Source organism: Rana temporaria, chromosome 5, assembly GCF_905171775.1.
Source record: "Rana temporaria chromosome 5, aRanTem1.1, whole genome shotgun sequence".
Lineage (NCBI taxonomy): Eukaryota > Metazoa > Chordata > Amphibia > Anura > Ranidae > Rana > Rana temporaria.
Window position 1 is genome coordinate 292,356,942 of NC_053493.1, and position 13,953 is coordinate 292,370,894.

Consider the following 13,953-nt stretch of genomic DNA (forward strand, 5'->3'; position numbering starts at 1 on the left):
TTGGCGCCATTACTAGTAAAAACAAATATGTCCCCGGATTTTAAAAATCTGGTCACCTTAACTTGGAGACACATACCATAACAAAGTACTCCAAATTCTCTTAGTGAGGGTTTTACACAATACACAATACACTACTAACATCAACTCAATATTTTGTAGTTTGTTGATCTGTCTCCCAGAAAAGTATCTGCATTGCCTTTAGCAACGTATAAGATTAAATCTAAAAAGCACAGAGATTTATCTATATTGCCAGCAGCAACATAACAGATCTCAACTGGAGAACAGACAAGTATCTACAGTATGTTGCCAAAGCAACATAGAATCAAACTGAGGAAGTAGACGTATCTTTGTTCCCTATAGCAACATAGATTTACGTTGATTTATTGACGGAAACTATTGCTTGCTTTTGACACTTGGAACTGTATTCCTTTGTTTTTAATAAATCAGACCTATTGCACACAAAACCAAAAAAAAAAAAAAGCTAATGACATAAAAAAAGAAAATTCTTTATCTGTGGAGCGCTATACGAAAATGCTGCATTAAAAGCTGCTGTCTGCTATATTTGCCTTTCATGGCATTTTCAGTAGTTACACATGTAAGAAATCATAAAAGAAAAATGACAGTCATTAGGGTGGCATTTTAATGCACTTATAGTAAAACAACATTGACACTTCTAATATATCTCCTGTGAGAAAATGTGTGACTTAAAACAGTGCTGGGCTTTCCATCATTTATGGTCCATGACTTCCCTGGCTTGAGAAATGATATTCTCATTCTATCCTCATCAGCATGTATTTTATCAGATCAGACTTGACTTCACCTGCTGCAAGAAGAATAGGAGAAACCTTAGCGGACTGGAGAAATGAACAGATAGAAATGTTTATTGAGAGCTATTTAGCGTAAAAAGTATAATTTTTGCTTACGGGGACGGATTTGTCAAATGAAGGAAATGTGCTGCATTCAGAACTATTTAGAACTCCGCAGAGAGCACAGATCAACATCCTGTTTTATGAATGATTCATTTAATTAAACAAGACTCACGTTTCATATTCTTCTTTGTTGTGCTTGTGATTTAAAGGAATTAATTACTGTTCTTATAAAGAACACCAGTCGTAACATTATGTGTCTCTATTGCTGAAAGAATTAAACATGCAACAAACGGCTGGATATAGAGTGGATAAAGAGCCGCTGTTTTATGCTACTAGGCATAATGAGCATATTTAATGTATATGGCACACCCATGAGCTCATATGCGTGTGCAGGGGGTGTGGCAGGTGTGCCTGGGCACACCCTAATCACTCTGAGCAGTGCAGACTCCCCCTACTGCCTGGTCTTCCCCCTGGTGTTGCCCACCCCCAGCTTCCCTCCTCTTCTCTCCTCTCCCATTGGCTGCTGCGGAATTTTTTAGGATGGAGAGCAGGGGGAAAGGACTCACTGAGTTCATTTACAAATCGAAGCATAGTAAACACAGTTTACTATGCTTTCATGTGTTTGAGATTTGGTGTGCACACCCTAATGCAATGGGCAGCACACACCTATGCATGAGCTGTAACACAGGACTAGATTCTAGGATACTCTCCCTGCAAATCCAGCATCCATTAATACCAATATGTACAAAAAAATCTAGGATTTTAGAATCCAGTTAGGACTAAAGAATGTATTGAGCTTTTTAGCAACCACTTTAGTTTAAAAAGATAAAATAAAAAATCTATGGCAAGCAGTAATACAAAAGAGGTGTCCACTACCTCCACCTATTGAAGCAAGTAGCACTGGAAGGCAACATATGATATAAACAAGTCAAGGATAAATCCAAGGAAAGATCCAAGCCATTACACCGACCAGCCCACTGACAACCACGACACCCTGGTATCTGTGGTCCTATCACTGGCTTACGAGTGACTCCACAATGGAAGCACATGCATTTTGATGGATAGGTGAAGGGAGCATTGGCCTTGTTTATATCATATGTTGCCTTCTAATGCCTCTTGCTGCAATGGCCAGTTATAGATGGGGGTAGTGTACATATTTTTTGTATTATATATTGGTTATATTGGTCAGGCAACGCACTGCCACCTTTGCAGCCATTGTGTGATTTGCTGGCTGTTCAGTGTGCCCCTATACCTTTAAAAAAGGGGGTTGGTTTCCTTCAGTCCACCTGCCCAGTGGCGTCTCCAGCTTTCATATTTAGGGGGGCACATGGGGGACAGGGACAAAAGTAGGGGGGCCAACTATCAAATGCAATTTTATATATATATATATATCTCCTGGGGCCCTTTACTACGATCCCACTATGGGCCCTTTCACATGTTCTGCAGTGAGCTCCCTTCCTACTATACTGGGGCCCCCCAGGGTGGCAGAAAACAAGAGATATATGTCACCAGCACAACAAGAAAATATAAGGGTCCAAAGCAGTGGGAGAACTATCATTGTTGCAAAGGTTGTCTTGCCACCGGGCCCTGGTGTTCTGCCACAGTGGGGATCCCCAGCTGTCCTGTCCCTGCTATTTACAGCGCTGGTCTGGCATCTGTCTCCTTGGCAGCGGCGGCAGTCTATTAGGACCTAGTGCTGGTGACATTATGGGTGCATGCAGGGGAAGGCTGGCACTATTGGTTATAGAGAGCCGAGCCCCCAGCTGGTCACCTAGCAGCAGTAATGCTGTATAACCTTCTTTGCATGTGATCCAGGTGATGCTCCCAGTCAGATCTAATAAACACAGTATTTATTAGCATCAAGAGTACAACCACATAAATATAATCAACCGTATGATCAGCAGCCATGTGGGCTTTATGCCTGTAAAGTGTGGGCTTTGATCAATAAAATCACTGATATTTATGACTAGAATTTGACTAAGAGCATCACCTGGATTGCATCCCGATCAGCATGTCAGAGAAGATCCACTGCTGCTAAGCAACCTGCAGGGAGCTCAACTGTCTACAACCAATAGAGATGGGCTTGAGTGTGTTTGAAATCCCACATGCCCGATCACGCCAGGAAGCCGACACTCCACAGTGCTAATCAATGTATGGGCTGCCTAAGAGCTAAGACCAGCCATAGACAGTTTAAATATCAGCTGGTTCAGCAGAAACTGGCTTTGATTTGTATTATTAATGAGCAGATTCTCTTATAATTATCACTAGTGGTTGCTGTATAGCCACTAGTGATAATCACTGTTTGTCGGGAGAATATAATTGCTGCGCAGGAGGGATATTCCCCTGTCACCACTGTCTGTTGATGGGGAAATCATGCAAGTTTCTTTCCTGCAATCTGTGGATGCAGGAAAGAAATTTGCACCGTATATTATCTGCCTAACTGAAAGTGAAAGTAAATTGTGAATGTTTTGAAAGAACAGGAGAGGGGGAGGGAGACAGATGGGGGGGGAGAGAAGGGATGGAGATAATGTAGTTTAGTGATTACAGTGTACTGCAGTCTGCAGTGCACACACTTAAACACGGTCCAGGCTAGAATATCTGGTTGTGTGAGCGCTCGCATTATGCAGTGTCGGCGAGCAGAGGGAGGGGAGGAATCCCCCGCAGAGCTGACTGGGGACGCTCTCCCTCTCAGGGAGCAAAATACAAAATTTTTTTTTTGGGGGGGCACATGGTGGGGCACAGCATGATGTTGGGGGGGTCAGGGCCCCCTCTGGCCCCCCCCTAGGGACGCCTCTGCACCTGCCCTCCACCTATCCATCAGAATGCATGTGCTTCCATTGTGGAGTCTCTCATAAGCTAGTGATAGGACTACAGATACCAGGGTGCCGTGGCAAGGCTCTGTGGCTTACACATGTATTTTCAAATGTGTGCAGACTAAACTCCTGTTTTAACGCATACTTAGATAGGTTGATTCGGTTGTCAGCGGGCTGGCCGGTGAGTAAAGCTTGAATCTTTCCTTGGCTTTATCATTGGCCTTGTTTATATATGTTGCCTTCCAATGCTTCTTGCTGCAATGGCCAGTTATAGGTGGAGGTGGTGGACACCTTTTTTTATTACTGTTATATTGGTCAGGCAAGCACTGACACCTTTACAGCCATTGTGCAATTTGCTGGGTGTTCAGTGTGCCCCTGTACCTTTAAGAAGGGGTGGGCTCCCTTTGATACTATGGCAAGTAGTGCAGTCAGTTCACTTGCTGCTTCCATCTTGGCCCAGAGGGGTGTTTTGTGGAAATGAAAGATTATGGGGATCCCACAGAGCACCCTATAGTTTTTTTTTTTTCTTAGGAGTCCTGAACTTTCAAAGAGATAACACATGCGAAAATGTTTTCATGATCAAAGAGGTCAAAAGGTTCAAATAGAATCAAAAAGATGAGCCAAAAAGATCAGAAAGTGCAAAATGAAAATCTCAGCTTACCAACCAATCCTTCGTGTCTGCTCTCCACTATCTCCCTCCTGCCATGTTTATTATGCCTTTTCTATGGCCACAAACCTATGTGGCTGCCATGTTGTAAATGCCTTCTATGGTAAAAACAGGTGTGTGTTGCGCAATTGAAAATGTTCTTTTTTAAGCTTGCTGGACACATATATGGTTTATTTGCAGAGAGCAGACATCAGTATAGTGCAAATGAGGTACCTGTCAACAAGAGGTTAACCTCATGGTTCTATGAGATTAAAAATCTCCAGACAGCCTCTAGGTAGCTGATTGAAGAGTAGGGGAGATAGAAGAGTAGCCAAAGGGGTTTTCAGATTTTGGCTTAAAGGCTTGCCAACTGTATCAGCAGGGACTGCCTTGTTCTTAATAAATGAATGCATTCCTGCTCTGGGCCACATTTATAGTTCATGCTGCACAGATACACATGAATAATGGTGCTCTGTTAGAAGATTCATAACTTTTTGCCATCAGCCATGTTACACCCACCCACTCCCACTAAAAAAAACATCATACTTTACTATATACTGTATGCTATCTGTTCTACATGAAACCACAAATTGACTATACAGTCCCCTAATTATTATGTGACTGCAGACATAAAGGAGATACAGTGGATGTCTATTATTCAAGCTACACACGGGGTTGATTTACTAAAGGCAAATTGACTGTTCAAATAGACTTTTGCTCCATAGTTTAATAAATGAGGCAAGGCTTCACTTTGCAAAGAGTACCCAATTACATGCAAGGAAATAAAAAAAATAAAAAATAAAAAAATTCTTGCAAATTATTGAATGATGGAAGTCAGCAGAGCTTCTGCTCATTTACTAAGCTCTGGTAATTTAGTAAGCTCAGCATGCAATGCACTTTGCACAGTCCCTTTGCCTTTAGTAAATCAACCCAATAGTGTCTTGCAGCCTTTTTACAACAGGTACCTAACCCTCTTCCCTTTTAGTTTTACTGCTAGATTTACCCATGAGTGTCCAGGCAAGGTACAAATATGTAAATTTACAGTACTGTGCAAAAGCTTTAGGCAGGTGTGAAGAAATAGTGTAAAATAAGAATGCATTCAACAATATATATTTTGATTGTTAATTTTTTTTTATCAATTTACATCATGCAAAGTGGGGGAATTGAAGATACATCTAAATCCAATCAATATTTGTTGTGACTACCCCTTGGATTCAAACCAGCATCAGTTTTTACACTTGCACAAAGTCTGGGATTTGGTAGGATAAAACTCAGGTGTATTATTAACCAATTATTCAAAGCAGGAGCTAATGATCATCAATTTACTGTAATATGTAGGTTGAAACACAGTCATTAACTGTAGGAGGCCTAGGAAGACAGTTTCATGTCATAGGTCAAACACCATGGCAAGACTGAGCACAGCGACGAGACACAAGATGTTGTGTTCAAGCTCTTTTGAAGAAGCACAAAGAAACGGGCAATGAGGACTGTAGACGCGGTGGTGAGCCATGGATACGTAATTCAGCAGATGAAGGACACATCATGTTATCTTCCCTCCCACATCAAAGATGTCCAGCAGTGCCATCAGCACAGGACTGGTAGAAACCAGTGGGACCCGGGTACACCCATCTACTGGAGAAGTCTGGCCAGAACAATTTTGTCCAAAAGCCATACCTCCGACATGGAAACAAGGCAAAGTGACTCAACTATGCATGACAAAATAGAACCGGGGGTTCATTTGCCCTTAGTCAAGATGGCCACAACCAGAAATGCTAGATTGTTTTTTAAAGTGATTTCTTAAAACAATAAAGCATGGAGACATGGATGGATGGTGAAGTTTTCTTTGAATATTAAAAATGTATTTACCTGCCTAGCGGTATTCCCGAGTCTGGCTCGGGGTGGAATTTTAGTACCATTAGTGGTATCCCCGAGCCAGACTTGGGATCGCATTGCAGGATCCAGGCAAAGTTACTTACCTTATCCCCTGGATCCTGTGATGTCTCCCCGCTGTGTGAGTGAGCTGTCTCCTTGCTCAATTCACACAGTGCCCGAGTGCCGCCAAGCTCTTTTCCCTGCAACGTTATGATGCATGGGGGCGGAGATCGGCGCCAAATTCAAAAAAGTAAAAACACAATACATACAGTATACTGTAATCTTATAGATTACCGTACTGTTTAAAATAAATACACACCCCCTGTCACGATCAGGCGTCGGGCTTTAAGGCCAATTGCAATAGCAGTGGCAGAACAGGTATACAGGCAGTCACTTCTGGCAGATGACACAGGCTCAGCTGAGGTGTGGAGTCTAAGTACTAGCTGGTGTTCACCAGAGCTCCTGATGGTGGAGATGGATTTAGCTGCGAGCTAGTACCAGGTCGCGGTCCTCAGGTTTGCCCCACCAGGGTGTGAGCAAGCTGGGGTACATTAGCGGATAAGCAGACAAGGATGAAACAGCAGCGTGGTCAGTAAACAAGCCAAGGGATCAATCACGAGTGGCTGCAGGTTGGGATCAGGCAGAGGAGTAGTCAAAGAACAGGCCGAGGGTCAAACACAGGTGGTTGCCGATTGGAATCAGGCAGTTGAGTAGTCCAGGAACAGGCTGAGGGTCAAACATGGGTGGTTGCAGGTACAAATGGCAGCAGAGCAGACAAATAGCAAGGCACTGGCTGGGAAGGCACAATAACCTGGCAAAGAGGAAGTACTGAGATAAGGCTTATATAGGTAGTTCATGGGAGGAGCAAGGGGTTCAAGGTTCAAGGCAATCAAGACACCAAGCAGAGTAGTCTAAAGGATCATATAGGTTTATCCAGCAGATCAGGCAGGGAACTGTTCAGCATCCCAGATAACTCAGTGCCAGACACAGAAGAGGTCCCAGGTTCAAGCCCAGGTCCTGACACCCCCTTTGTTCCTAGTGGTCTGTCCAGTGTCATGCATGCACTTTTATATAATAAAGACTGTTCTTTCTTATGTCAAAAGTGGTTTTAGACCAGCTAGAAAACAGCGATAATAAATTAGAATCACTTGCATAATTGAGCGATAACGCTTTGTGGGGAAATTCGTCTTCAGACACTAGAAGTAATGACAGCGACAATTCTGCAACTGGGCAAATTTCAGTGTTTTTGATTTGATTACATTATTGATTCATTTTTATTTTGTATTATTATTATTTGTTATAATTATTTATAGTAATTTATTATATTATGATTTATGATTTTGTGTTTCAAACTTTATCATACCCGGGATGTCTTCTAGACTCTTGTTTGGACAGATTTAAGTGAGTTATTCCTAAGAATTACAGGCCTACAATATAATACGTCAAATTTCCATGCAAAATAATTGTTCCGCTTTCAGCACCTAAAATCTGACATAATCTTACCGCCAGGGAGGTTAAACAGTGCTCAGATGCAGTGAAGATCCGCTTTGTCCTTCAACTTTTGGCACATGCTCAACAGCTATAGGGCTCCTTCACACGGGTAGCAGTCCCCAGCTCCCATATGAAAAAGGATTAACAGAGGAACGTTTTTCGGAAGTGGTTTGCAGATATTCAGGAAGCAATACTGCTGTCTCCTAATTGCCTGTTTTTTATTTATTTATTTGTTTTTGGACTGTCTTTTCCAGCTGAAGGGGCATTTCTCATTGAAATTTCATAGCACAGCTGCAGTTGTGGCACGTTCAATAGGCAAGTCTGACAGGTGGTGCCACCTGTCAAACTCAACATGCTGAGTTAAAATCGCCACAACCATGCAGCAAAGCATCTCAGCTGCAGAACGTCTATGAAGGTTTACTGTAAATATTTGTCCTGACCTCACCACATAATTCTGCTCTATATGCAGTTCCTAAAATAATGAGGAATATCACCATGGATTCTGTGCAGGCCAATCGAGATGGCTGCCTCAGGCAGCACTCATGGAGGCACATTGGGTCACTCCATCCTCTATGTAGCTCAGTAACACTGAGCTTGGCAAAACCTAACCAGCTTATGTGCATGTCACACAGACAGGTGCAGCAGCCAAGCCTCTTCGAAGACATGAAGCCCAGTAACAGTGCACATTCAGTAAAATTATAGCTGAACTGAACTCTCTCATTCAACATGAACTGTTTTTACTCATTATACTGCTAGCATTAGAAAATGCATAGGACGTATATAATATTTACTTGATTGACATTTTTTTAACCTCCCTGTCAGATTTTTGAATGTCAAAGCGGTACATTGTTTTGCATAGAAATTTGGTGTTTTATATTGTAGGCCTGTAATTCTTAGGAATAAATAACTTAAATCTGTCCAAACAAGAGTCTAGTAAACATCCTGGGTATGATAAAGTTTGAAACACAAAATCATAAATTATAATATAATAAATTACTATAAATAATTATAACAAATAATAATAGTAATAGTACATTTTATTTAATAATGTCAAAAACACTGAAATTTGTCCAAACAAGGGTGCAATATTACTAGTCACTGTAATACTAGACACTTCATATTGGTTTAGTAAACATCCCGGGTATGATACATTTTGAAACATGGGACTGCACAAAGTCCAACGTCACACTCAGGACAATGGAACCTGGTTTCATTTCAGATTTTCTTTATAGGCATCTTCTTGAGCAATGCGTGTGGAATGTCTACATTCTACTCAAAAAATAATTTAGAAAGTTGGCGAGCAGATCTTTTTTTAAGTAGAATTTAGGCATTCCACAAGCATTGCTCAAGAAGATGCCTGGAGAACTTCTTGTAGTATTTCTTTTGCTGTTTCCTCATTACTGGGTAGAATATCATTGCTTGGACGACTGTCTACACCTCCCATGGTGTTATTGTAGCCTATCACTACATAACAGTGGAGGTATTATGAACTGTACTCATTAGGCACACATCTTTCTTGTCATGCCATCACAGTGCCATCACAGTGCCATCATTGTGCCTCTCTGCCAAGCAACCATTTCTACAGTCTTCAGCTTCTTATTGCCAAACATTGGCGGCATATTGCGCCAGTTAGCCCTAAAGGTTCCATAGCCAAATGTTTTGTTTTGCAGAAGAAACTCATAAAGTTCAGGAGATGTGTAAAAGTTGTTACGCAATAACCCTGATTTAGCCATGGCTCAATCAGCGAATGAATGGAAGATGTTGCCATTCCATAGTTGCTGTATGTTGGATTGAAGGCAGGCATCCCAAGTTATTTATAAAAATATTTTAAATATGCAGAGTCAGATTCTGACCATTGAGGCTTTGCTACAATGGAGATTGCACTGGTTGATGGCTTACAGGAATTGAGAGAACATGGTGATCTCATCAGTGTAGTTCTGTTCATTAACTTTCCAATCACTGGCTAAGGTGGTATTTGACCAAGTCTTATTGCTTTAACTGCAGTAGAGAAAAGTGAGGTCAGAACCTGACAGTGTTGTCTGAAAAATAGGTCTACATTAAAAAAACTGTCTGGACATATTTATATATATTTTTTTTGTTGGTAAGTCCGTTCACAGTTATGTATTTCAATTATGAAGCTGTTAGCTGTTTGCCTATCCTTTTGCTTGTATATATGGATATACTGAGATGTAGTTTTCACTGAAGGTGACCTCGGCTTATGTATTTTTCCATCATATGCTCAGCTTGAATCTGCCACATTTTTGACAGGTTTAATTTAAACTCACGTTGCCTCACATAATTAAGCTACCAGTACTAAACATAAATATATGTGTAAACCCTTCCATACCTTGATACAATAAGAATATGCTGTGCAGCTAGGTGCAGCCAAAGTTATCAGTCATTTCATACTGGGAAGTGGCTATCTGCAGCTGTGTATGGTGACAGTTCTATGCATTGTGTGCAGGGAAAAATACTGACAGTCAAAAAAACAGGCTTAACCCCTTGACCACTAGCCTGTATATATCTCGCCACTACCAGGCCATGTTAAAGTTTCCAGGGTTGTGATAGTTTGACTGACAATTACATGGTCATGAAACACTGTACCTACTGTAAATGAATCTTATATATTTTTTTTACTTATAGGTTGTTTTTTGGTAGTAATTAATAATCACTGGAACTTTTATTTTTTACTATAACGGGAAAAAAAAACTTTTTGGCAAAAAATTCCTGACCACCTAACACATTTCTTGAGGCCATAAAATGCCAGGACAGAACACACACCCCCATGAATGTTTAAATTAAATTTGGACACAGTGTATATAGTACAGTGTATATTAGGTGTGTCTAAAAAGTTCAGTGAAAGGTCCGATATCCTAACGGGAACATGGGCCAGGTGCACGTGCATGCACATGTACAGTAAAGGTAATCAATTTGTATCTTCTGTTGTGTTTGTTTTATGATACCATTCACCAAACTGTGTGCACTTTGCAAAGTGAAGTTGTTCCAGTGCTTAGCAAATAAGCAGAAGCTCTGCTGACTTCCATCATCCAATCATGTACAAGCAAAAATAAATTTTCTTTTTACATTTTCCTTGCACATGATTGGGTGTTCTTTGCAAAGTGAAGCTTTACCTCATTTACTAAGCTCTGGAGCAACTGCACTTGCAGAGTGCAACTAAACTTTGCAAAGTGCACAGTCTATTTGCTTTAGTAAATCAACCCCAATGTGTTTTTTTTTACATATGTGATTACTTTTATTGGCCATCACATTGATCACATTGACCAGTGCCACTTTGATTGGATTTGTACATTTTGTCAGTGATCTGGGGCGTCTAATGATAGAGATCACAGCACTGCGTGTGCAAATGACGCCACCGACCGGTGGTATATGTGCGCTTCACAAACAAATAGTAATAAATGAATAAATAAACATGTAAGTAGTAAGCGCTGTTTTCCTGAAACACATGTCTACCACACCTATTTTTGTTTTTTTAATCAAACATTTATCAATGAAATATTGACATAACAATCATTCTAGTTTTCATGTACAGATCCGGAAGGCAAAAAAGTAGGGCTGTTACTGATTACACTTTTTGTGTTCGATTAATCGACTAATTTCGATTAATTATAACACACATACATTATTCGGATCACCACCATATATATTCCCCACTGTAATATCCACAGACATCTCCCACACTGTAATATCCACAGACATCTCCCCCACTGTAATATCCACAGACTTCTCTCCCACTATAATATCCACAGACATCTCCCCACTGTAATATCCACAATCACCCCCACTGTAATATCCACAATCACCCCCACTGTAATATCCACATCTCCCCCACTGTAATATCCACAGACATCTCCCCCACTGTAATATCCACAATCACCCCCACTGTAATATCCACAGACATCTCTCCCACTGCAATATCCACAATCTCCCCCACTGTAATATCCACAATCTCCCCCACTGTTATATCCACAATCTCCCCCACTGTAATATCCACAATCTCCCCAACTGTAATATCCACAAACATCTCCCCCACTGTAATATCCACAGACATCTCCCCCACTGTAATATCCACAGACATCTCCCCATTGTAATATCCTCAGACATCTCCCCCACTGTAATATCCACAGACATCTCCCCCACTGTAATATCCACAGACATCTCCCCATTGTAATATCCTCAGACATCTCCCCCCACTGTAATATCCACAGACATCTCCCCACTGTAATATGGTCCACATCGCCCCCACTGTATAGGAAGATTAGTGCTTGCTTAGTCTTACCAAAGAAGCCGGCAGAACACGAGCAGTTAAAGTGGAGGTTCCCCTAAAAATAAACTTTTTACATTGCATTTCCCACATTAATGACAATTAGAATCGGCTGGTTTTATTAAAAAAAACGTAAGTACCGTTTGCTATATGCGTTCTCACCGCCACATCCGGGTACGATGGTGGGGATGGGCGTTCCTAATTGATGGACAGGCATCCGAACGACGCATACATTGTGTCACGAGATGCCGAAAAAAGCCAAACGTCGGTGCGGCTCTATACGGCGCATGCGCACCGACGTTCGGCTTCTTTCGGCATCTCGTGACGAGATGTATGCGTCGGTCGCATGCCTGTCCATCAATTAGGAACGCCCATCCCCACTATCGTACCCGGAAGTGGCGGTGAGAACGCATATAGCAAACGGTACTTGCGGACGTTTTTTTAATAAAACCAGCCGATTCTAATTGTCATTAATGTGGGAAAAGCAATGTAAAACGTTTATTTTTAGGGGAACCACCCCTTTAAGGCGGGTGATGACATCAGCACGCCGCTCTAGGCTCACCTAGGCCACCGCCAAGTGGACCAAGATGGCCGCCACTCCAGGAGCTAGGCCGAAGTCACTGCCTTTCCTATGGCCAAAGCAGCAGCGGAGCTCCGCGGATCATGTGGTGTGCCGATCCGCATATGGTGACCCCTTCGGATCATGGATCATTTACGATCTGTTGCACCACTAGTACCGATCAAAAGAATTTTGATCGTTCAAAAAATTAACGATTAATCGAGGAATTAATCTTATATTTCCACAGCCCTATAAAAAAGGAAATATATAATAATGTACATATAGTACAATACATTTATGTACGTATAACACAAAAAAGTTTTTCGCAAAAAAAAAAAACTCACAACATTTTACAGTAGTTTCAGTAGCGAGAACTGGCAATACTTCACATAACGCTATGTTTTATTTTGCTATGCACTGCAGACTTCCTATCAGTAATATTATTGAATAATTGTCTACTCAGCATCTCTTAACCTCCTTCAGCCAAAAACGACTGATAACTTGGAAAAATTATGATGCAGCAACGCAGCAAAATGCAAATAAAAGCTCAGTGAAGATAAAGAGTGTTTACATCCATATTTGTGAAGATTATGTTGGCCAAGAAAAAATAAATAAAAAATAAAACACACATTGACTTTCTGGCCCATAATAGAAAGATCTGAATTATGATTTTCTTTTCGTGTATTAGCAGGAAAAAAAAAAAAGAAATAACTCAAAAAGGATGAAAATCTGTATCATCAGCTGACAAAATCTTCCAGTTCTCTCATGAGTATAAAATTGTTCTCAAAACTAACAATCATATGAGTCTGGAAACAGTTGTTCCATTCCAGGCGCCGGATTGCTTGCATCAGTCGAAATTGACAGGCATCTTTCAGAAGATGTCTTTTGCTGACAAAGGAAACTCATGCAAAATGATGCATGTACTATTTTTTAAGTACAGCAAAATGGACAAGGACATAGGAAGAAAAGAATTTGGGTATTTGTTTTCACTCTCCCATGCAAGTCAGATTCAAGCAGTTTACTCCCTTGTCAACAACTTCCTTTAACCACTTGAGCTCCGGCGGGGTTTACCCCATTCATGACCAGGTAATTTTTTGGTATTTAGAACTGCACTACTATAACTGGTAATTGCAAGGTCATGTAACACAGTACTGTTACAGATGATGCAGTTGTTCCTCAGGGAACTCAATCTGTAGCTCATGTTCCCACTCCCTAGTTACACTCATATTGACACAACTGATTCATACATTGGTTTCTATATAGGAGGAATTGTTTCACGAGCCTAAAGTGTATGTTCCCCCCAAAAAATTCTGTCTCATATATGTCTGTTTTTTCTTTTTGTTTAGGCTAAATCTAGCCTGTCAATTTGCTATTTCTTCAACATCATATATATATGGTAACCCTGCTAGCTTCCATCTTTT

General features: G+C 41.0%; 1 protein-coding gene across 13 annotated transcripts in view; it reads right to left on the minus strand.

Moving 5' to 3' along the window:
• PTPRM (protein tyrosine phosphatase receptor type M) overlaps nt 1-13,953 on the minus strand; it is a 916,041-nt gene that overhangs the window by 596,845 nt on the left and 305,243 nt on the right. The gene's annotated exons all lie outside the window — the stretch shown is intronic.